Raw genomic sequence first — 23,493 nt, forward strand, 5'->3', positions numbered from 1 at the left:
TTGAGATAAAAATACATAATATATAATTATGGTTTGGTGAAAAAGTTTATATCGTATGTCATGCAACTATTAATTTGTGGGATACATTTATGCCGGTGCGAATAATTTTTTACTAAAAGAAAGGTCCAAGATACTTCCTTTTACTTTGTGCCCCAACTCTAATCATTTATAATTAATTAGCCTTAGCTAGGGGGCATATTTGTGGTCGTGCCTAAAATAGAATCCTGTTCTTGATAGTTATTAAAAGCTTATATATTATAGTGGGTTCTAGGGGGCATTTACGGCAAAAACTATAATAGTTACCATCATAAAAAAGAAACTAAAAAAAAACTCACTATAGAACAAGTTTCTTCTATTCTTTTCTAATCAAGAATTTTGTTACAAAGAGTAACTTTAAAATATATTATGTGTGCTTATTAGGAAAAGCAAGGAAACTTTACTTGATTCTGGTTGGACAATGACTTATACTCATTGTATAATTAAGCTTTCCCTTGGATTTATATTTTATCACTTATCCTAATAAAACGTTGTGGAGAATCTTTTCCATTTAATTTGTTGTCTTTAATTTTTTAACTGTTACAGGGAAGTCCCCTTTACTGCTGACACACTTGCTAACATTGGAATTGTGACTAAATTAAACTAGAGAGATTTTTCACACAAACTATAGCTTTACCAAAGAATGACCGAGGGGGAAATGTTCTGTCCAGAATCAAGACTAATAGCGTGTTTGGCCAGACTTTAAAAATCAGCTTATTTTTAGAAGTATTTTTTTTTAAAAGTACTTTTTGTGAGAAGCAGTTTGTGTTTGACTAATTAATTTGAAAATCACTTCTAAGTAGCAATTAGTGTTTGGTCAAGCTTTTACAAAGTATTTCTCAAAAGTATTTTTTGAGATAAATTATTTTTTTTCTGTTTCTACTCAAAAGTATCTTTTTTCTTCTAAAAGATTGGTCAAACACTTGAACTTTAAATAAAAAGCACTTTCTTTTTGGAAAAAAAAGTGATTACGGGCTATAAAAAGGGTAATTTCATTTATAGTAGGCGTTTGAAATTATGTTTGGACGTGTATTTTACTTGAAACATATTATAATTTTGTGAGAGGAAATAAAATTTTACATGAAAAAAACTTGGTAAATCACCTTCAAGAAAAATTTAAAAAATTGAAAAATTTTATATGGACAAACGGTGTCCATGATAGTGGTTAAGATTTGTTTCAGATCTTTTTTACATCTTCTTATCTTCCCATCAATATATAATGTAAGAGAGGAGTCCTCTCCTACTTTAGACTTTACTTTTCTTCAAGCTTATACTAGAGTGAATTCATTCATTTTACGTGTAATTCTCGAGGCTAAGGTTTATGTCCTCCTCTGTATATTCTTTTAGGTTTTTTTATAATCATATAAGGTCTCGTCAAACCCCACATTACCACAGGTCAGTATAGCCGAGTGTTCGGCTTGAATTAAAAAAAGTAATGTAAAAGTTGCAATGTTGCATTCACTTGTCTTTGAGGTGCTTGTTTTAGAAATTACTATAAATAGAAGCTATTTCCCAATAGGCTAAACCAGAGAACAGAGTAGTCAATCATCCTCTGCTCTCCTTAGTCCTTCTTATAGGACTATATTTTAAGCTATATTTATCAAATTTCATTCTTCTTTTCCTTAAAAATGGACTGTACTAACTGCCATACATCCTTACAAATCCCAAATGGTGCTCAGTCCATTCGCTGTGCCGTCTGCCATGCAGTCTGTCGCATTGGCAGTCGGCTACAGCTACTAGCCAACAAGTACCATTATCCTCAGCTCCCTTCGCCTTTTGGCCGAAAGAGAGCTGTGGTTATTGGATTGCTTATAAAAATACTGACGATGAGCTCGAGGGATGTATCAATGATGCAAAATGTATGAAATACTTGCTTGTCAATCGATTCAAGTTCCCTCAAGACTCCATCCTTATGCTCACCGGTAAAATATTCTTTCTCTCTCCTTATTAAGTACTCTCTTCGTCCCAATCTGTTAGATGCAGTTCAGATTTCGAGAGTCAAATAATTTTTGTAACATAATTTTCTATCCTAACTTCAAATCTTCATTTCTTGGAATATACTTACAGAAGAAGAAAGAGATAAAAAGAGGATACCAACAAAACATAATATAACGAAGGCAATATCCTGGCTTATGCAAGGTGTTAGAGCTGGAGATTCTCTGGTATTTCATTTTTCTGGTCATGGTTCACAGCAAGAGAATGACACTGGAGATGAGATTGATGGTTACGACGAAACACTTTGCCCTTTGGATTATGAAACACAAGGAGAGATTGTTGATGATGAACTAAATGCAATACTCGTCAACCCTCTTCCTCCTGGTGTGAAGCTTCATGCCATAATAGATGCTTGTCACAGTGGCACTATGCTTGATTTGCCGTTCCTTTGTAGGACGGGCAGGTTTGTAAAACTACGAATTTTTATTCCACTTAATGCTCAAATGTTTATCTGTCCTGATTTTTTTATCATATTTGATTTTCCTATCACTTGAAGGAAAGAGCAACATGTTTAGTATAATTGAGTTTTTCTTTTCCCAGAAGTAAATTATAAATTTCTCATATTTGGCTAGTCCTTTTTCTTGGAGGAAAAGGTTTAGACTTCTATAAATTAAGGATTATTCCTTTTCATTTAATATCATCCATAATGTAGTCTTTAAGGTTTTAAGAGTCTTGTTTCGGAGGAGATATTCTGAGATAGGTGTTATGCTGTCACTTGTGTTTACCTTTTTCTGAGATATTCTCTCGATATTTTGTACTCTCTTTTATACAGTAGATAGCTCATCTCCGCCTGTAGACGTAGGTCAATTGACATGTTTATGTCTAAAGGGCAGCCCAGTGCACTAAGCTCCCGTTATGTGCGGGCTCCAGGAAGGGCTGGACCACAAAGGTCTATCGTACGCAACCTTACTCTACATTTCTGCTTGAGACTGTTTCCACGGCTCGAAGCCGTGACCTCCTGATCACATGACAGCAACTTTATCAGTTACGCCAAGCGACCTGTTTGTGTCTCTTTTGATATATTTCTCTTTTTTTATCTAATTTATCGTCGTTCAAGGTATGCTTTGCTACCTTCCGCATGACACCTGATTATTTTGATCCTAATATATTTCACTCTCCCTTCGGTTAGTTGATATAATAGAGTTTTATGGATACAGAAATGGACGATATGTATGGGAAGATCATCGTCCTCCTTCAGGTGTATGGAAAGGAACAAATGGAGGAGAGGTTATATCCTTCAGTGGTTGCGACGATCATCAAAACTCTCAAGAAACAGAAGTAAAATTCTTTTTTTTTCCATCTTATATTTTGATCTTTCTTTCAAATAAATAGAGTTAATCAACCTAAGCAAAGCTAATTGAATGACTTAAAATTGATAAACAGAATTTATCCAAGGTCACTTCAACTGGTGCAATGACTTTTTCTTTCATACAAGCAATTGAAAGTGGACAAGGAACAACATATGGGAGTATTCTAAATGCAATGAGAACTTCAATCCGCAGATCTAATAGTGATTTAGGAGGCAAAGTCTCAACTCTTCTCACAATGTTAATAAATGGAGGAAGCCTTGGCAGTGGGAAAAGACAGGTAGCTTTAGCTTAAAAGTATTCCTTCCTAGACAATTTATATGGCGGTGTTCGAATTTCGAGAGTCAAACAAATTTTTCTTTGGCCAGATTTTTTCATATGCCTTTTAGAAATTTTGGATTGTTAATTACTATGATTTGCCGAGGGTCTTCGGAAACAGCCTCTCTAAGAGGCGGATTCAGCATTTAGATTCTGTGGGATCAACTTCTAAGGTTTTTAGTATTGAACTAATTGTATTTTTAGAGTTATGAATTCAGACCTACCATTTGTTGAAATTTTAATAAATTTTTACACATAAATTTATGCTTCGCGGCAAAAGTACTGGGTTAAGATGAACCTGGAGGCCATACTCTACATCCGCCCCTGGATTCTCTACCTTCACAAGTTAGGGGTAAGATTTGCGTACACATTACCCTTCCCAGACCCCAGTTGTGGGATTATACTGGATATGTTATTGTTGTTGTAATTATTGTGACTTGTATTACTTTTTAGGACGTAGTTTCCAAATATGTACACATTTTATTTCAAAATCATTAACAATCTTATGTTCGAATTCACGGTAAAATTTTAATTGATTCTCGAAATCCGAACCATGCCACATTAATTGGGACAGATGGAGTAATATTTTATAGAAATTGTATTGTTCTACAAGTGTAAAGGGATGAATAAATATTTTTACCTTTTGGTTGCAGGATCCCCAGTTGACTGCTAATGAGCCATTTGATGTGTACACCAAGCCGTTTTCGTTGTAATAATATCTTGAGCAACTCTGATTTTCATATAGTTTGGGTGCATAGATATTGATTGGAGTATAAATAAAGAGTATCTCTCTGTATTTTCAGCTTTAACATCTGAAGAATAGTCTTTGTTTCCTGTAAGTGGAAAATTTTAATACAAGAAATATTTGTGTGAAGACAAAGCTACAGTATTGACTCTTCTCAATTTAATGGACTCTTGAATCAAACAGAAGTATCAACTGCAGGAATACAGTGTATATTGAAAGTAAAATGAACCCGAAAGTGATGGTGAATCAATAAGTATTGCTCACTAGGTCGTTTTCTATAACCAACGAAATTTTAAATTATTGGAATCCATCAAAAAAGTTCTACAAAATCAACATGTACTAATATACACTAAAAATGGATATAATTACAAATTCGTATTGCATAACCCTAAAACACTAAAAAGTGACTAGAAAGTCATGGTGAAGCAATGAGTATTTGTCACTAGGTCGTTTCCTATAGACCTACGAACTTTTAAATCAATCAAAGTCCGTCAAAAAAATTCTACAAAACAGATAAACACAAAAAAAAAAAAAGAGTGAATATAATCACAAATCATGTTGCATGAACATGAAATGCCATAAAATGATCCAAAAAGTCATGACGGAGCACTGCATATTGGTTATAGGTCGCTTCTGATGGACCTACAAAAATTCAGGCCAATTTGATTTCCTCAACAAAAAAAAAATCTAAAAAATCAACATATATTAATACACACGAAAAAGTGAATACAATTACAAATTCGTATTGCATAACTCTAAAACACCAAAAAATAAACCTAAAGACACCAAAAAATCGTAGAGGAGAAAACTAATGGAAGAGAAAAGAAACTAATCGACATCAATACTTGTGCACTATATATATTTGGTTAACTGAAACATTTTAACCCAATTTTATTCTTTATAAGCTCATTTTTAGTCACACAAATTTCGATAGCTTGTTTAAACCATAAGTTTCAGTAATTTACCTATCTTCTTAACTAAACTTCGTGTCCATACAACACTTAAATTGGGATAGAGGGGTAATACACTAACCATTTTTTTTTTAAATAAAGAATGATATTGATAAAATAAAATTACATCGTCATTACATAGTCCCTGAGGACATTAGCATTGCCAAACTTGGCAAGCTTGTTACAAACACTAGAGACAACATACTTAAAGCTATTACTAGATCTATGCTTGTTCTTTAACAATTGAGATTCAACAAAACAAGGTGGATGGGCATAGTAAAAACATCTAAAAGATTTGAAATTTTTCACTGCTCCCTTCGTCAAGAGATGGGTCACTTCATTTCCTTCGCTGAAGTTATGCATCAGGGTTGGGAGTTTCAACTGGTGCATTAACCACCTGCATTCAAAAATTAGGTTAGAAAGGTTTTGGTTGTTCTCATAGAGGATGTTTATGATTTCCGTTGAGTCTGTCTCTATCTCTATCTTGGGGAACTTCATTTTCCGAGCAATTTTAAAGCCTTCATGAAAAGCCATTAGTTCACTTTGCATGACTGATGTTGCATATGTTGATCTGCAGAAGCCAACGATCCAATCTCTATTGTTGTTTTTAAAGACACCACCTAGACTAGCTTCTAGCGTGGATTTGGAAAAGGCACTATCAATATTTAGCTTAATAGTACCCCTTGGGAGTTTATTCCATTTGATCTCAATTAAAGACATGTTTTCCTTGAATGGTTTTTTTCGGTGAAGAAATTGTACTCCCAAGCTTGTTGTAAGACATTAGTGGGTTGAACATCATAGTTTAGATTGTTAATGTTGTTGTTGTTTCTGTTTTTCCAGATATTCCAAATAGAGAAATGAAAGTTGTTTTCCAGCTAGTAGCATGCTTTTTATTGTGAACAAATTTTTCTTTTAGGGGAATCATCCAATGAGGGGCGCCATCTAAAGGATGAATGGGGATGCCCATATTCTTCCAAAAAGGCCTAGTGTCGGGGCAGTGGAGAAAAATATGTTGTGCATCTTCTCAGTTTTCTCTATATACTGTGCACATGTTATCTATATTGATGCTAATGTGGAATAAAAAAGCTCTGTAAGGTATGTGGTTATGCATGCATTGCCAAAGGAAAATTTTAATTTTGTTTGGACAGTGTAAGTCCCAAATCCAGTCAAAGGTGAAGTTTGAAGTGTTAGTTGTATTTTTAAGATTATGACAAGATTTAGTGGAAAAGAGTCCATTAGAATTGGCACCCCAGCTCATAATATTTTTTTTGAAGACCTTATTAGGAATAGGTGTTGTGGCAAGGTAAATCAAATGAAATACTTGAATGGTCTCATTTGTCTTCCTTAATAATATCTTTTATTGTAATATTAAGATCTTCTTTACTAAGGGGTCTGTATATGGAATTTCTTAAAGTGTTGGAGTTGTGGATCCATTTGAAGGTCCATATGTTGTTTTTTGAATAAAGGTAGGGGTGCCATAAGATGCCCTCATTGCAAATTTTCCAACCTTTTAGAATAGATTTTCAAATGAAAGAAGTGTTGTTTGACATATTTGTGTGAGATGAGTTGTGCCCACGGGATACTAGGGTTTTGCAGAAGCTCCATGTTAGTCCTACTGTTCTTGGATGCTGCCTTGCGTATCCCAAGTCCACCCTAAGTTTTACTACTAGTAACGATTTTTCAATTGACTAAGTGAAGTTTCATAGAAGTCTTGGTGCTACCCCAAATGAAATTCCTTTGAATTTTATCAATTTGGTTGAGGATTTTACTGGGAGATAAGTATATTGCATGGAATGTATGGGAATAGCATTAAGGGTGATGGTGTCAAGGGTTGTTCTACCAGCCATATTAATGAAGGAACATTTTCAATGAGACATTTTGTTATGCAATTTGTCCACTAAAAATTGAAAGTCTCTAGGCTTAGGACTGTGATTTAAGATAGGAAAACCCAAGTATTTCTCAAATTCATGACTAACTTTCATGCCAAAAAGGTTTGAGAAGTAGTTGGAGATGTCCACTGGACATTTTTTTGATAGGATGATTTTTTATTTGAGAAAATTGATGGATAGGCCCGATTCTAGGCAGAAAAAATCCATGCATGATTTGATGCATTGGCTAGTTTTTTTGTTGGCCTTGCCCATTAGAATGATATCATCCGCAAATAGAATATGGGAGAAGGAGGACCTTTATGAGAGATTTTAATCGGGTCCTAATTTAAAATATCTATTTGGTAATTAACAAGTCTTTAGAGTAATTCTAGGCAAATAATTAAGATATAAGGGGATAGGGGGTCCCCTTGGCGGATATCCCTACTAGGACTAAAAAAATCAGTAAACCATTAACAAGAACTCCCACTGAGCTGGTACTAATACAATGCATAATTAAATTAGAGATTTTTGGGGGGAATTTGAAAAATTTAAGAGTTCTATAGACAAAGGACCATTCAAGTCTATCAAACGCTTTTTCTAGGTCAATTTTAATCAGCATGTCAAGGTTTGAATTTCTAGTTTTACGACGGTTATTCATTAATTCTTGGATGATAATAGCGTTGTCACTAGCTCTTCTATTTTTAATGAAGCTGGATTGAAGAGGACTAATAAGGTAGGATAGGATAGGTTTGATCCTATTGGCAATTATTTTAGTGATTATTTTTTAAGAGGTATTACAGAGACCAATAGATCTAAAAATTTTGAGATTGTTTGCATTAGCAAATTTTGGGATAAGGCATATAAAGGTTTCATTTATACCAATAGGCAGTGTTTGTGTTTCAAAGACCTTATGGCAGTAGTTATTAACTGAATTTTTGATGATGTGCCAGTATTTTTGATAGAAAAAATGGTGAATTCCATCCGGCCCAGGAACTTTGAAATGATTAAAAGAAAAAATTATCTTGGTAATTTCCACATTTGATAAGGGAGTATCAAGACTGCTTAAATCAATATTATTGTAACAAGTAGGATCATTGAGGATAGCCTTTCTATGAGTGATGGATTTAGAGGTGGTGAATTGTTTTCAAAGAATTTAAGGGTGTGATCTAATATTAATTTAGGGTCAGTGATCCATTCACCATTGTTGTTAGTGAAGTACATAATAGCATTACGACGCTTACGATTTGAGACCATTAAGTGATAGAATCTAGTATTGGCATCCCCATCATTTGGCCAAGAAATTATAGAGCGTAATTTTCAAAAGTCTTGTTCCATTTTAAGAATATTGCTTTACTCTAGCTAAAGTTGAGATTCTAAATCTCGTAAGAAATAGCTTCTTTGGTATGAGGGAGAAGATTGAATCCCATTAAACCTAGCTAGGAGTCTTTTTTTCTTTTTGAAAATGTCCCAAAAGGTATCATTTTTTTCAATTAATTACAGTGTCCTTGAGAGTAATTTGAGCATCAGTTAAGTCATCGTTAGACCAACATTGTTTAACAATATTAATGAAGTCTGGATGTCTGTACCAAATAGTTTCTAATCTAGAAGGTTTATTAATAAAATTGACATTTTTAGAAGTTAGTTGAACTAAAAGGGGGTTATGGTCAGAGTGAGTTCTGGGTAGGTGAATGACCATAGCCTTGGGAAAAAGGGATAGCCAACTATTATTGACAAAAATTCTATCTAATCTTTCCATAATTAACCCTCTAGATTTTTTCCTATTGTTGGACCTAGTATATTTACACCTTTTATATCCAAGGTCCATTAGATTACACTTGTTAATGCTATCCCATAAGGTGTTACTCTGCCTACGGTTGATAAAGTTACCATCAAATTTTTCATTTGCACTTAAGATATCGTTAAAGTCCCCTCCTAGAAGCCAAGACCTCGTATTATTATTATGGATATTTTCAATATTGTCACATAGGGTACGTCTTTTATCTAAGTTGGTGCTAGCATATATTGTGGAAAATAACCAACAAGTTTGAAAAGGGGTTACCAACAGTGGCATGGATCTCTTGGTTTCTTCTGACAAAGTCATGAACTTTCACAATGCTAGCATCCCACATAATCACCATTTCCCCAGCTTGACCCTCCGATGGAACCTCAATCATTTCCGTAAATGGGAAGTCATTCAAAAGGGTGATATAATTTTCCATACGAGTTTCTAACAGAGTAACCATGCAAGGTTTATGAGTATCGACCATTTCCCTAAAGTTGATACGAAAGTTATCGTTGTTACCACTACGAATGTGTTACATCTAATTTTAATGATAAAAATAATATATTTGCTCTTTTATAAGAACTCTTGGATTGGCAAAATCAATTAGCAATGGTCAAGGAATGTATGGATTGATTGACGGAATATAGGCGCGGTTAAAGGAAGAAGAAATCAATCAAAAGATATTGATGGGATCAATCATAGCTAAACTCAAGGAATCAAATAAATCAAGATCTCACTGAATATTCAATAAGTATCTAAATATGAAGGATCAAGATTCCGGGTCCAAAAGAGCCGTTGCAGAACAACTTTATTTTTGGAAAGTATCAATCTCTTTCCAAGGATCAAATCTCTTGGGTTGGCAAATCTTTCTAGAATTCAAGACTTTCTCAAAGTATTTAAACCTGTAATCACAGCTTAGCTAGATATATTTTGCGCGAATCAAACACCCTCTCTTTGTTCTACTGCAAACAAACATTGTAGCTCTCTAAGACCTGCTGTGTAACAAGTTAGAGAAGAAAGAGAGAACAACACTGTTGAGGCATTGTATCAAAAGAGACGAGTGATATAGGAACTGAGCTATCACGTCATTTCCATTGTACTCGAAGAAACTCATTCACTAAAGAGAACTTCCTTGCAACCCAAGGGGACTGGACTAGGATTCATATTGAATCCGAACCAGTATAAAAATTATGGTGTCTTTAATTCTTGCATTTAATTTTAGCATCTTATATTCTATTATTACAATTGTTAGTTCAGTACATCTTGTCGACTAATTGAAAAACCAGTCAACTAACAGAGATTAAGTTTAAAAATAAACAATTCACCTCCCCCCCCCCTTGTACTTTCAATTGGTATCATAGCAAGGCTCACATTTTTCTTTTGCTTAACAGCTCGTGAGAAAAGATCATGGCAAATCAAGTTATCATAGGATCTTTCTTCCAGGAAGAAACTTCACAAGTTAGGTCACCATACTTCAATGGACAACATTTCTTTCACTGGAAAGTGCGTATGGAGATCTATGCCAAGGCATATGATGTTAAAGTTTGGAGAGTCATCAAAAAGGGGGATTAACCCCTACCAGTTGCCGCTCAACCACTGGCTAATCCTGAAGATATAAATTCATATACAAATGAGCAAATGATAGTGGTACAAGTTAACAATAAAGCGAGAAACCTGCTTTATAATGTCATAAGTGGTGAAGAGTATGAGAAAATCTCTAGTTGTGACATAGCCAAAGAGATGTGGGACAAGCTTGAGGTTACATACGAAGGAACCAGCAAGGTAAAGGAAACACATCAACATGTTGGTTCATGATTACGAACTCTTTTCAATAAAATAAGGAGAGTCTATTGAAGAGATATTTTCCAGATTCAGCAAAATAATTAGCGATCTAAAAGCCTTCAGCAAACCATGTACGAGTGGTGATCAAGTCAGAAAAATTCTTAGAAACCTACCAACTACTTGGCAGACCAAAGTGGTCACACTTGAATCTCAGGATCTAAATAAGTTATCCTATGATGAACTACAAGGAGAACTCATAGCCTTTGAAAAGACACATCTCAAGAAAACTAGTCAAGAAGAAAAAAGGAAAACAGTCGACTTCAAGGCCTCAACTGAAATAGCTGAAAATGAAATCGATGATGATCCTAAAGCTCTCCAAGAAGAGATTGCTATGCTGTAAAGAAATATGGATGGTTTAATGAGAAGATTCAGGAATACGAGGAAAGGAAGAATTCTACCTAGGCGATCCAGGCAATATAACGAACAGGACAAGAATGATGGAAAGTGCTATGATTGTGGAAGATTTGGACACATTCAAGCTAAGTGCCCAGATCTAAAAAGAAAAATTTCCATAGGCTTTAACAAGAACAAAATCTTTTGGAAGTTGGAGCGATGAAGACAGTTCAAAACACGAAGAGATAGCAAATCTTTGATTCATGATGATTCTGGAAAATGAGATGAACAAATCCTTAGGATGCTGGACAGATGAGGACACTTCAGATGACGAATGCAAAGATGACAATGAGAACTGTTTCATGGCACGAGGTGAAACAAGTGAGGTAAGATCTTATAACTATGAAAGATGCAATGAATTGCAGGATATTCTTGACTTACTTTTGAAAGAGCCTCAAAAAATGATGAATGGGCTTAAGAGACTTAATAAAGAAGTTAAAGACTAGAAGCTCAAACATGAAGTATGTGAAATTGAAAAAGAAGTACTTCAAGAAGAGTTTGAGGAATTGCAAATGCAACTCAATGGCATGCGTAAATCCACCAGTCATAGTTCTGTCAGGTCAAACCAAGCGACTTACAAGTCAACTGGAAAAGGACCAGCTAGAACAAAGTCCATTAGTACTAACACTAATGAAAGACCTAAAACTGGTCAGGATTTACGTGTCACTACTGTAACAAAAGTGAACATAAATACTCTTTTGTCGTTTTCGTAAACCAAATATTTTAGGATGGGTTTGGAAACCAAAAAAAATCTGAATCTAGTAATACTAACCCTCCAGGACCCAAGCAAGCTTGGGTACCTAAAATAAAGTAATCACTATGTTTTGCAGGAACACCACGGAATAAGCCGCAAAGGAAAATGGTACTTAGACAGTGCATGTTCCAGTCATATGACAGGTGATAAAAACCTATTCAAATAAGTTACAAAAATTGATGGAGGAAGCGTTAAGTTTGGAGATGACTCAAAAGGAAAGATAATTGGTACTGGTACAATTTCCTTCAATAACAATTGTGATATCACTGAAGTTTATCTCGTTGATGGACTCAACTACAATCTCCTGAGCATAAATCAACTATGTGACTCATGATATGAGGTAAATTTTAAGAAAACAGGTTGTGTTATTGAAGATGAGACAGGTAAAATAGTCCTCCAGGGTAAAAGGTATGGAAATATCTATATTCTTTATTGTTTTGAAAAGATAGATGGTCATATTTGCTTAACATCCATGTCTGATGATCCATGGTTATGGCATAAGAAACTTGGTCATGCAAGCATGCATTTGATAGAAAAATTATCCAAGCATGAGTTAGTTATTGGTCTACCCAAACTAAGTTTTCTAGAACTCATATTTGTGATGCATGTAAAATAGGTAAGCAAACCAGAAACTCTTTCAAAAATAAAGATATTGTATCTACTTCTAAACTTTTGCAATTACTTCATATGGACTTATTTGGGCCTACTAGAACTGCTAGTATAGGAGGAAAAAGATATGCTTTTGTTATTGTTGATGATTACTCACGTTTCACTTGGGTAATTTTCTTATCTCATAAAGATGAAGCATTGAGAAATTTTGAGATTTTCTGCAAAAAGGTTGATAGAGAAAAAGGATATCTGATTTCAACAATCCAGAGTGATCATGGAGGAGAATTTGAAAGTAGAGCATTTGAAGACTTATGTAATGATCAGGAATACACTCATAATTTCTCTGCATCACGATCACCACAACAAAATGGGGTTGTTGAGAGGAAAAATATAACCCTCCAAGGCATGGCAAGAACCATGTTACTAGATCATTTACTGCCAAATCACTTCTGGGCAGAAGGTGTAAGTACAGCTTGTCACATTCTCAACCGATGTCTCATAAGGCCCATTCTGAAGAAGACTCCTTATGAACTATGGAAAGGTAAACGTCCTAATATCAGTTACTTTCATCCCTTCAGAAGTAAGTATTTTATTCACAATAACGGTAAGGACAACCTTGAAAAATTCGATCCAAGAAGTGATGAAGGTATTTTCTAGGCTACTCATTAAATAGTAGATCTTTTAAAGTCTATAATAAACCCACATTATGTGGGGAAGAATCTGTACATGTTATATTCGATGAAAATAACTCCTTGGTCAAGAAAGGAATTATTGTAAGTGATGAAGATCAAGCTCAGAAATTCAAGAGACAAGCAAATCTCAAGAGTCAACTGATAAATCGGATAATACGATAGAGTCAACTAATGAAATCATCAGCAGTGTACCAGATCATCCGAACGAGTCGACTACTAATGTAGTGCGTCCAAATGAATGGAGAAGCGAATATGAATATCCTCAACAATTCATCATAGGGGATCCAAATGAAGGAATGATAACCAGGGGAGCTCTCAAAAAGAAAGCAAACATAGCTTTAATCTCTCAGGTTGAACCAAAGAAGATAGAGTAAGCTCTAAAAGACTCAAGTTGGGTACAAGTAATGCAGGAAGAGTTAGATCAGTTTGGCAAAAATCAAGTGTGGAAACTGATACCCAAACCTGAAAATGTTTCTGCAATTAGAACAAAGTGGGTCTTCAGAAATAAATTAAATGAGGATGAAAAGGTCGTAAGGAACAAAGCCAGATTAGTTGCTCAGGGATATTAACAATAGGAAGGAGTCGACTAGGATGAAATTTTTGCTCCAGTAGCTCGTTTGGAGTCTATACAAATCCTTCTGGCATATGCATCGTTTAAGGGATTCAGGTTGCAAATGGACGTCAAAAGTTCTTTCTTGAATGGATTTATTGAGGAAGTATATAAGCTCACCAAAGCACTATATGGACTAAAGCAAGCTCCACGAGCATGGTATGACAGACTTAGTTCATTTCTTATTGATCATAGCTTTACAAGAGGTAAAGTAGTCACTGCCTTGTTTATTAAAAGATCATCAAAAGGTAATCTCTATTTAGATTTATGTTGATGATATTATATTTGGTAGTGCTAACCCTCTTATGTGCAAGGAATTTTCAAATTTTATGCAAAGTGAATTCGAAATGAGCATGATGGGAGAGCTAACATTCTTTATTGGACTTCAAATTCAACAATCTGAAGAAGGAACCTTTATATGTCAGACCAAATACACAAAGGAACTGATTTAAAAATTTGGCATGAGCAATGCTAAATCCATAGGCACACCAATGAGTCCTTCAACAAGTCTAGACAAAGATGAATAGGGAATCCCTGTTGAGGAAACTAAGTATCATAGAATGATTGGCTCATTGCTTTATCTGACTGCAAGTCGAGTGGATATTATGTTTAGTGTGTGTAAATATGTCAGGTTTCAGTCAGCTCCTAAGGAATCTCATCTGACTGCAGTAAAGAGAATCATTTGATATCTCATTGGAACTATCTCCCATGGACTATGGTATCCTCGCTCTAACTCTTTTAAATTAGAAGGTTTTTCATATGCTGACCTTGCAGGTGATAAGGAAGATAGAAAAAGCACAAGTGGTACATGTCAATTACTTGGGAAGGCATTGATATCTTGGAACAGTAAAAAAACAAGCATCAGTTGCATTATCTACCACTGAAGCTGAATACATTGCTATTGGACAATGATGTGCACAATTACTATGGATGTCCCATCAATTGGGTGACTATGAACTTTCCTTTAAAGCTATACAAATTTTCAATGATAATTCAAGTGTTATTGTCTTTCTAAAAATTCTGTTTATCATTCTAGGGCAAATCACATAGATATCAAGCATCACTTCATTAGAGATCATGTTTTTAAGGGAAATATAGAAATATACTTTGTAGGAACAGCTGATCAACTAGCGGATATCTTTATTAAACCTTTGTTAGAAGAAAGATTTTGTTCACTTAGAAAACTTCTTGGCATTATTTGCATTAATAGCCAATAGTAGGACCTATGTGTCATTATTTAATCTTATATATCGAATAGTTCACATTTTTTTAATCATTAATTATGCCTTCGTTTTCCCTCCTTTTTATTGTCTTTTCACATCAGTCACAGAACTTAAAAAAGGAAAACCAATCATCGCGTCTGATCGACTGACACCTTTTCCTTTTCTGTACTCAACCGTCAGAAAACCCCTTTTTATATTGTCTTCTCATATCAATCTCCATTGTCTCTATCGCCTTATGCCCCTTCTCCAAAATCTTGCTCCACTACCAACCTCCTACAATGTCCAAACAATCCAATACTCATTCTGCCTCCACTAGAAAGAGCACCCGCTCCAAGGGAAAACCCCCTTCTCAACCCCCTGAACAGGTCGACGTAGGGTATGATCACTCTGAGGGGTTTGCCTCTTCTCAGGAAGATTTCTCTGATCATTCTCAACCCTTAGAAGAAAAAGACCTGGGTAAAAGACCCATAAAAGAACCCTCTGTCTCCTCCACTCAAAAGAAATCAAAAGTTGACATTTCCAGTTCTCTTGAGTCAGAACTAAATTTCTAGGATTCTCCTAACATGGACCTCTTTCTTGCCCTAATAGACAAGCCTATTGCTCATGGGAGGGTGGTCAACCTTGATGACATAGAAGCCCTAAATTGTAAGGTAAAAGACCTTTTTGTTTATCAAGGGTGGTCAAAGTTCTTTTCTGTTCCTCCTCCTAAAGTCTATGAACCTCTAGTGAGAATGTTCTATGCGAATCTTCGTTCCAGTAGGTCTGATAAGTTGGAATCTTTAGTACTAGGAAAGTATATTGTTCTTGACTATTCCATGATTGATTCGATCTTTCAGTGCAAGTGTTCTAGTTTCCTTATGCAATTTAAAAATTCCTAGACCGATGATTTTGAAATTTCTTTTGATAAATCCAAAAGATGTATTGCTAAGTGTCTATCTGAATCCCTTCCCAAACAACTAGGTTCTAGTGATGTTAGTTTTGAAACTCGTGTTCTAGCCCACATTGTGGCAACTACTCTGCTTCCCCGTACCGACTCTTTCTCAACCTTCTCTCTACGAGACATTTTTCTGGTCTACTGTCTTGTGACCAAACTCAAAATCAAGTTGTCCTCCTAGGTTATCAATTTCATGATTGAAAGTGTCGAAGATCCCACTAGTCAATCCTATGGAATAGCCATCACCCACATTCTAGAAGCCCACAATATTTCCCTCTCTACATACTCTTTTACCACTGTTTCAAAATCATACAACTCCAGAGCCTTTGCAAGTATGGGGTATGTGTGCGTGAAGGGTTCATGGGTCAAGAAACAAGAGAGTGATGTCAAGACTGCCCATACAGACTCCAATCCCAAACCTTCTACATCCCATCCTAGCCTTAGTGGATCTGACCTGTCTGAGAAAATTAGCACCATTGGGAATGAGCTCTCTAGAATCAAGGATCTTCTCCTTGCCACCCAGTCCATTGTTGGTACCATTCATGCTATCTCCAAGGAAACAGGGTCTGATGTCTCCAAAATACGGGTTGCAGTTCTCAGAGTAAGGGAAAGCGCTGTCAAGGCTTTCAAGGAGGTTCATGACAGGCTTGATGGAATGAGTTTCTCAGCCAACGCCAACTTTGATCGACTAAAAGAGGCCATCTGCAACACTCTTACCTATTTTCTGCATCGTTAGTGTGGAAGTTTAAGACAATATTTTTTTTGATGTGTTGTTTTTGGACTGAGATATTAGTCAGTGGATATTTTTCCTTCTTCTTTTTCTATGTTCTAACTCTACCAGTACATTCTGCTATGGATTCTGTTTATGCATGTCGTCGTGTTATTCCCTCTTTTGTGCAGGTACATAACAAGTCAACTATGGCACTCCTTGAGGGGGAGTCATAGATCCTGAGGAAGTCGACTACATGCGCCTCAAGCTACTCACTGCTCCTATTGAGGGGGAGCAAACTACAGGGAAGTCACTTGCTGAAGTCGACTACATGCACCTCAAATTACTTATATCCTATTGAGGGGGAGCAAACTACTGGGAAGTCAACTAGTGTTTATACATATATTATTTTGTCATCATCAAAAAGAGAAAGATTGTTAGATCTAACTTTAATGATAAAAATAATATATTTGCTCTTTGTATAGGAACTATTGGCTTGGCGAAATCAATTAGCAATGATTAAGGAACGTATGGATTGATTGATAGAATATAGGCGCGGTTAAAGGAAGAAGAAATCAATCAGAAGATACTGATGGGAACAATCATAGCTAAACTCAAAGAATCAAATAAATCAAGATCTCACTGAATATTCAATCAAGTATCTAAATATGGAGGATCAAGATTTCGGGTTCAAAAGAGTCGTGGCAGAACAACTTTATTCTTGGAAAGAATCAATCTTTTTCCAAGGATCAAATCTCTTGGGTTAGCAAATCTTTCTATAATTCAAGCCTCTCTCAAAGTATTTAAACCTGTAATCACACCTTAGCTAGATATACTTTGATCGAACCAAACACCCTTTCTTTGTTCTACTGCAAGCAAACATTGTAGCTCTCTAAAACCTATTGTGTAACAAGTTAGAGAAGAAAGAGAAACAACACTGGTGAGGCATTGTATCAAAAGAGACGAGTGATATAGGAACTGAGCTATCACGTCATTTCCATTGTACTCGAAGAAACTCATTCACTAAAGAGAACTCCCTTGCAACCCAAGGGGACTGGACTAGGATTCACATTGAATTTGAACCAGTATAAAAATTTTGGTGTCTTTAATTCCTGCATTTAATTTCAGCATCTTATATTCTGTTATTACAACTGTTAGTTAAGTACATCTAGTCAACTAATTGAAAAACCAGTCAACTAACAGAGATTAAATTTAAAAATAAACAATTCACCTCCTCCCCCCTTGTACTTTTAGAATGTTCCAAATGATTATGTTAGTTGGTCTATACATCGTTGGTGCATGGTTGTTGTTTGAGCCATTCCTATTCTTGCATGGAGCGTTGGGTTCCTCCTCAGAGAGGGAACATATAGTGATCCGGCCTGTCGTTCTGAGAGTTATAGCCTAATTTTCCCCATCTATACTTATTTATATGTTGTTCAGTTGCGTTGAGTTGTATCGAGTTGGTAGGTTTGGGTTCGGAGTAGTTTTGGAGTGAAATGATCACTTAGTCTCTTAGTTAGATAGCTAAGTTAGGAAAGTCAACCGGAACATGACTTATGAGTAAATGAATTTGGATTTGAATTTTTATGATTCGGTTAACTTCGTTGAGTGATTTTAGACTTAGGAGTGTGTCCGGAATGTAACTTAGAGGTCTGTGGTAGAATTAGGCTTGAATTGGCGAAAGTTAGAAATTTGGCAATTTTGGTCGACAGTGAAAATATTAGGTATCGGGGTCAGAATGGAATTCTGAAAGTTGGAGTAGGTTCATAGTGTCATTTTTGACGTGTGTGCAAAATTTGAGGTCATTCGGATGTGGTTTAATAGGTTTCGACATCGTTGGCGAGTTTTGGAAGTTTAGAAGTTCTTAGGCTTGAATTTGAGGTTGATTTGGTGTTTTGGTATTATTTTGGGTGTTCCGAAATTCGACTAAGTTCGGGTAGTGATATATGACTTGTTGGAATTATTGGTTGAGGTCCCGAGGTCCTCGGGTGAGTTTCGGAGAGGTTTAGGTTGTGTTGCGCCCGTTTTTCTTATGTTTCGTTGTCGTTTCTTCAAGCATAAATGATATCATATTGAACAAATGAGCTTCGATTTCTTTTTTGATTGAAATATTAGATCTTTATCGTAATTATGGACCGGTAGCAAAAATAATCATCGAATTTGGACATCGTATGAGGATTCTATGGTCATTTTACTAAGAATTAGGTTGCCAGATTTTTCAGATTAATTACGGAATTGTCATTGACAGCGTAATTAAAATCTGCACTATTTGCAAATATTGAAACCAACATATTTTCATTCATTATAAGGTCAAATTGAGTGATTCAAAAGCCTAACTTGACTAGAATTTCACAAGGAATCCATTGGAGGCATAAAAGTTAGGTTCGGGATTGTTTGGCACGAGAAACAAGGCAGACTAACTGACAGAAAAATATATAAAATAAGGGTTTGTTCATTCGGTCATATTTTGAGTTGGGGAGCTCGGATTTGGGTGATTTTGAAGGATCTTTTCACCATATGGATTGAGGTAAGGTTCTCTACTCGGTTTTGGTTATATTTTATGAATCCATCTTTGTTTTTGGGATTTGATTGATGATTTCAAAGTGGGAATTGAGAGAGTTAGGGCTTGAGTTTGAGGGACCAAATGGAGTTCGATTTTGATAAATTTTATGTGGTTAGACTCGGGAGAGGACGTGGATTATTATTCTACCATTTTTGACTGGTTTCGAGACGTGGGCCCGGGGGCCGGGTTTTGGTCGATTTCGGATTTTTGGCATATTTATGTAGTTTTATTGTGGAATGCGTATCTTTAAACTATGTTGATAGTAGTATTATAATTTTGGTTAGATTAGGAGCTTTTGGAGACCGAGTCCAGAGACGAGGGCATCCCAGAGTAGGATTTTACGTTGTTAAGGTAAGTAGCAATTTTAACTCTGGCTTTGAGGGTATAAACCAGGAGAATTTGATATCGTATGACTTTGGAGGTGATACCCATGAAAGGTAATGGGCGTGTGGGTGTATACCTCGAGGGACTGAGACTTAGTCCGTCCCGTGAGGCCTCATGGCCATCATCTGTATTTACGTAGTTACTTGTTGTCGAACTTGTCTGTCTTCATGTTAGGGATCATGCTTAGGCTTTATTCATGCTCATATTATTTGTACTCAATCATAGAAATTATTGTACATGTTTGCCTCAGTCTCTATTATTTGCTAATATGTTGTGATACTTGATGTAGGTTGTGTTCCCTTATTTGTTGATGATGGTGAGGCTAGTGAGGTAAATGATTGAGTAAGGCCGAGGGCCTGGTGGTGAGGATATTAATATCATAGCGCGTGAATTGTTCGCGTAGCACGTGCATTGACCATGCGGGTCTAAGTATTGATGTCATAGCGCGTGAGTTGACCGTATGGATCCAGGTATTGATATGGTAGCACATGAGTGTTCCGTGCTTAGCGCTTGGGCTTTGGGAGCCCCTCCGGAGTCTGTAGACACCTCCAGTGAGCGCAGAGTGTTGAGTGTATTGAGTGTTGAGTGTTGAGTGCTGAGAGATAGTGATGAGTGATGGAGTGACATTGTTGTGAGGTTGCATTTACTTTTGTTGTTGCAGCATTTATCTGTTAAATTTCTTTGTGGCATTTTCTGAGTTATGGAATTTACCTGTTTATTTCTGTTTATTTTTATAAATTGTGAAAAAAATAATTGGACTGTTTTACTTAGCTCTTCACTACTGCTCAGTTCCTTAGTTATTTATGTTACTACTAAGTCGGTTGTACTCATACTACACCCTGCACTTTATATGCAGATTCAGGTGAGTTAGAGCGCGGCGATCGTTGAGTTCAGGCCGGCTGTCTTTGGAGACTGCAAGATAGCTGCTAGCATCCGTAGGACCTTGTTACTCATTTTATCCTCTGTTTATTCTTTTGGATTGTATTGATAGTTATACAGTTCATATATCTTAGTTCGTAGATTTAGACGCTCATGAGTGAGTAACACCCCGAAGTTTGGGGCATGTTTCCATATTTTTTTATATTATATTTAGAGTTAATTTAGTTTATGAAAAATTTAAATATTAAAATATTTTATTAATTTCTTATAATCAGTTTAGCAATAATAATTTGGGAAGTAGGCTTGCCTTGTAATACGATAGGTTCCATCACGACCATGATTAGATTTTGGGTCATGATAGAACAAGTATCATTGCATGGCTCCCCACCATTGGGTCTTGTGGTGGCGTGATGTCCATTGAGCACTTGTACAAGGTTGGGGGTAGCTTAGAACATACCTCTTCTCTTGCATCTCCCTGAAGAGATAGACTTTTACTTCATTTAGAAATGAGAATTCTATTATCTCTTCTGATCCTAGAAAATTCATTTCTTCTACATTCCCTACTTGAGGCTCTTCTTGTTCTTGCACATTGGGATTGACTGGTTGTGGTGGTGGATTGCTTACTAGAGGATCTGCTTGAGGTTGGTTCTGAAAGAAGTGTGGGGCTGATGCCCAAGACATGAAAATTGGATTTAGGTTTTGGATCTCCCCCGGAGGGAAGAAAGGGGGATCTGGTGACATATTCTGTGGCTGGAGGGGATTGAAGTAAGGTGGGAGGTTCCACTGATTTCTTATTGTATGGGTTTGGTGTGCATTCATTGTAGGAGCTAGTGGGTGGAGTATGTTGTTTAGCCAAACATGGTTGAGATAGTTGCTCATGGACATGTGCATTCCTTCGGAAACAAGTTGAGCTAGGAAGTGAGAGTTTTGGAGAATGATCACTGTCTCCTGACCATCCAGGATCATGTTGAAGGAGATTGCATGACCCATCAATGCTTGTTCTATCTATGAAAGCGGTTGATGGTCTTGGGGAAGAGGTGGTTGAATGAAAAAGATTGTTTGGTTTCCTTGTTGGTTGTTCAAGTTTGGTGGAGGGTTGGCCATTGTGTGAGCTTTTTGATGCCTTAGGATTTGTACAAGTCTGTATCTCCTCCTTTGGAAGATAGGTATTCTTGGCATTTTGGTTATCAAAGAGGTGGTCTATAATATCAGTGTTGTTTTGATCGGTGGAAGGGGAAAGGGTTTGGGTAGAGGGATTTTTTAGGTTGCTAATGATTTTGTCTATTTGCATGCCTTGGTTGCTTGTTTGAGATGAGATTTTAAGCGGATTTGGTATAGTAGTAGGGTAGGCACGTGTTGGCTCTTATTGGCCAATTGTTCATTAGGGAGGGCATGTGGAACAGGTGTTGTGGGGCATGGTCTTTTTCCATGCAGTAATTTGGTTCATTATCAATTTGTTTAGAGGAATTAGGGAGATGATTTTCAGTTAAGTTAGTTTCTTTCTCATAATTAATAATGGAGGTTTTTGAATGGTTATCATATTTATTATCATAAGTGAGGGAATTTAACATCTGCATGTTGGTTAATTCACTCTCCTCCATACAAGACACGTTGCTATTAGGAGAATTGATTAATGACACGTCCTTATTTCCTAAAAGCAAATTATTTTTTGTATTATGAAAATCATTAGCCACAGTTTTTATCAGCGGATTCTCCAAGGTGAAAAATTTATTGCTACAGCTAACGTGATTTCTTAGAGAAAAAGTGGAATGATTACTAATTCCTTTAGTATTACTCGTGCTTTGAGTATCAGAAAGGTTAAATCTAGTATTAGGGAATTGAGTAGGAGACTTACCTGGTATTGGATGTGGAGGATTTGAGTAAATACCTGGTTTTTAAGTAGTTTCAATACCCCTTCCATTGGTTCTTTTTTTCCTGGGGAACTTAACCGTCTGCCACACTTCACCATATGTTTCATGGATATTAGTTGCTCCATTTAGGCGAGGATTTGATTTGCTTGGAAGGGTATTCAGCACAGCACTTCCACCATTGTTTGCATAGGGTGTTCTCTCCTTCATATTAGATGAATTGCTCGTGATGACCAATGTGGATGAAGGAGATGACAGGAACCTCAAGTGGAAGCTCAATACATAATCTGGCATAACGACCCCTTAGCGTAGAGGATGTGCAAGCATCCACTTTTAATAATTTACTAATGGTATTTCCAATTCTTGCTAGAATAATACCATCATAAAACTCGGTTGATAACTGGGGTAGACGAACCCATATGGCTGTAAGAGAGTTTTTTTACTTCTATTGCCACAAAGTTTGGCTTCCATCTTTAGATTGAGAGAAAATGACCAAATATGAACCATGGGCCATTGTTTAGAACCCTGGCCATATGTTCCTCGCATTTGAATTTTGTTATGTAATAGTCTGCTCCTAGGTCGATTAGAGAAAAAAATTCCATGAATTTTCAAACTTTTTGAATTTTTCTTTTGAGAATATGATGTTGGATTTTTTTGCCATGGAGTTGATGATAAGTGAATATTTCCATGGTTGGTATATACGTTCTTGATATTCCTCCATCAAGTGAATTCTATGATCTTTAATCGAATTTAAGTCAATGGATAACAGATTTGGTTCTTGGGGCTTTGTAGCAATACCAACGTATGAAGGGGTGTCAGCAATTATTAAGGAGTATTGTATTCCTTCAATTAATTTGTCTTTAAAGCTCAGAACTTATTTATTGCTGTTTTTACTCAGGATTTTAGTTTCTATATCTAGTGGTTTGGGGGGATATAAAAAGTTTAGTTGACTGTTTCCATTTCAGTTGGCTTTTGCTATAGTAAGGATAATGAAGATTTTGTTTGTTTTAGTGAGAAGCGAGAGGAAATGT

At 36.1% G+C, this 23,493-nt stretch overlaps 1 pseudogene; it reads left to right on the forward strand.

Moving 5' to 3' along the window:
* Nucleotides 1-1,574: 1,574 nt before the first annotated feature.
* On the forward strand, nucleotides 1,575-4,527 carry LOC107767604 (metacaspase-1-like; annotated as a pseudogene).
* The last annotated feature ends 18,966 nt before the right edge of the window (nucleotides 4,528-23,493 follow it).

This window comes from Nicotiana tabacum, chromosome 11 (genome assembly GCF_000715075.1).
Source record: "Nicotiana tabacum cultivar K326 chromosome 11, ASM71507v2, whole genome shotgun sequence".
In the NCBI taxonomy this organism is placed as follows: domain Eukaryota; kingdom Viridiplantae; phylum Streptophyta; class Magnoliopsida; order Solanales; family Solanaceae; genus Nicotiana; species Nicotiana tabacum.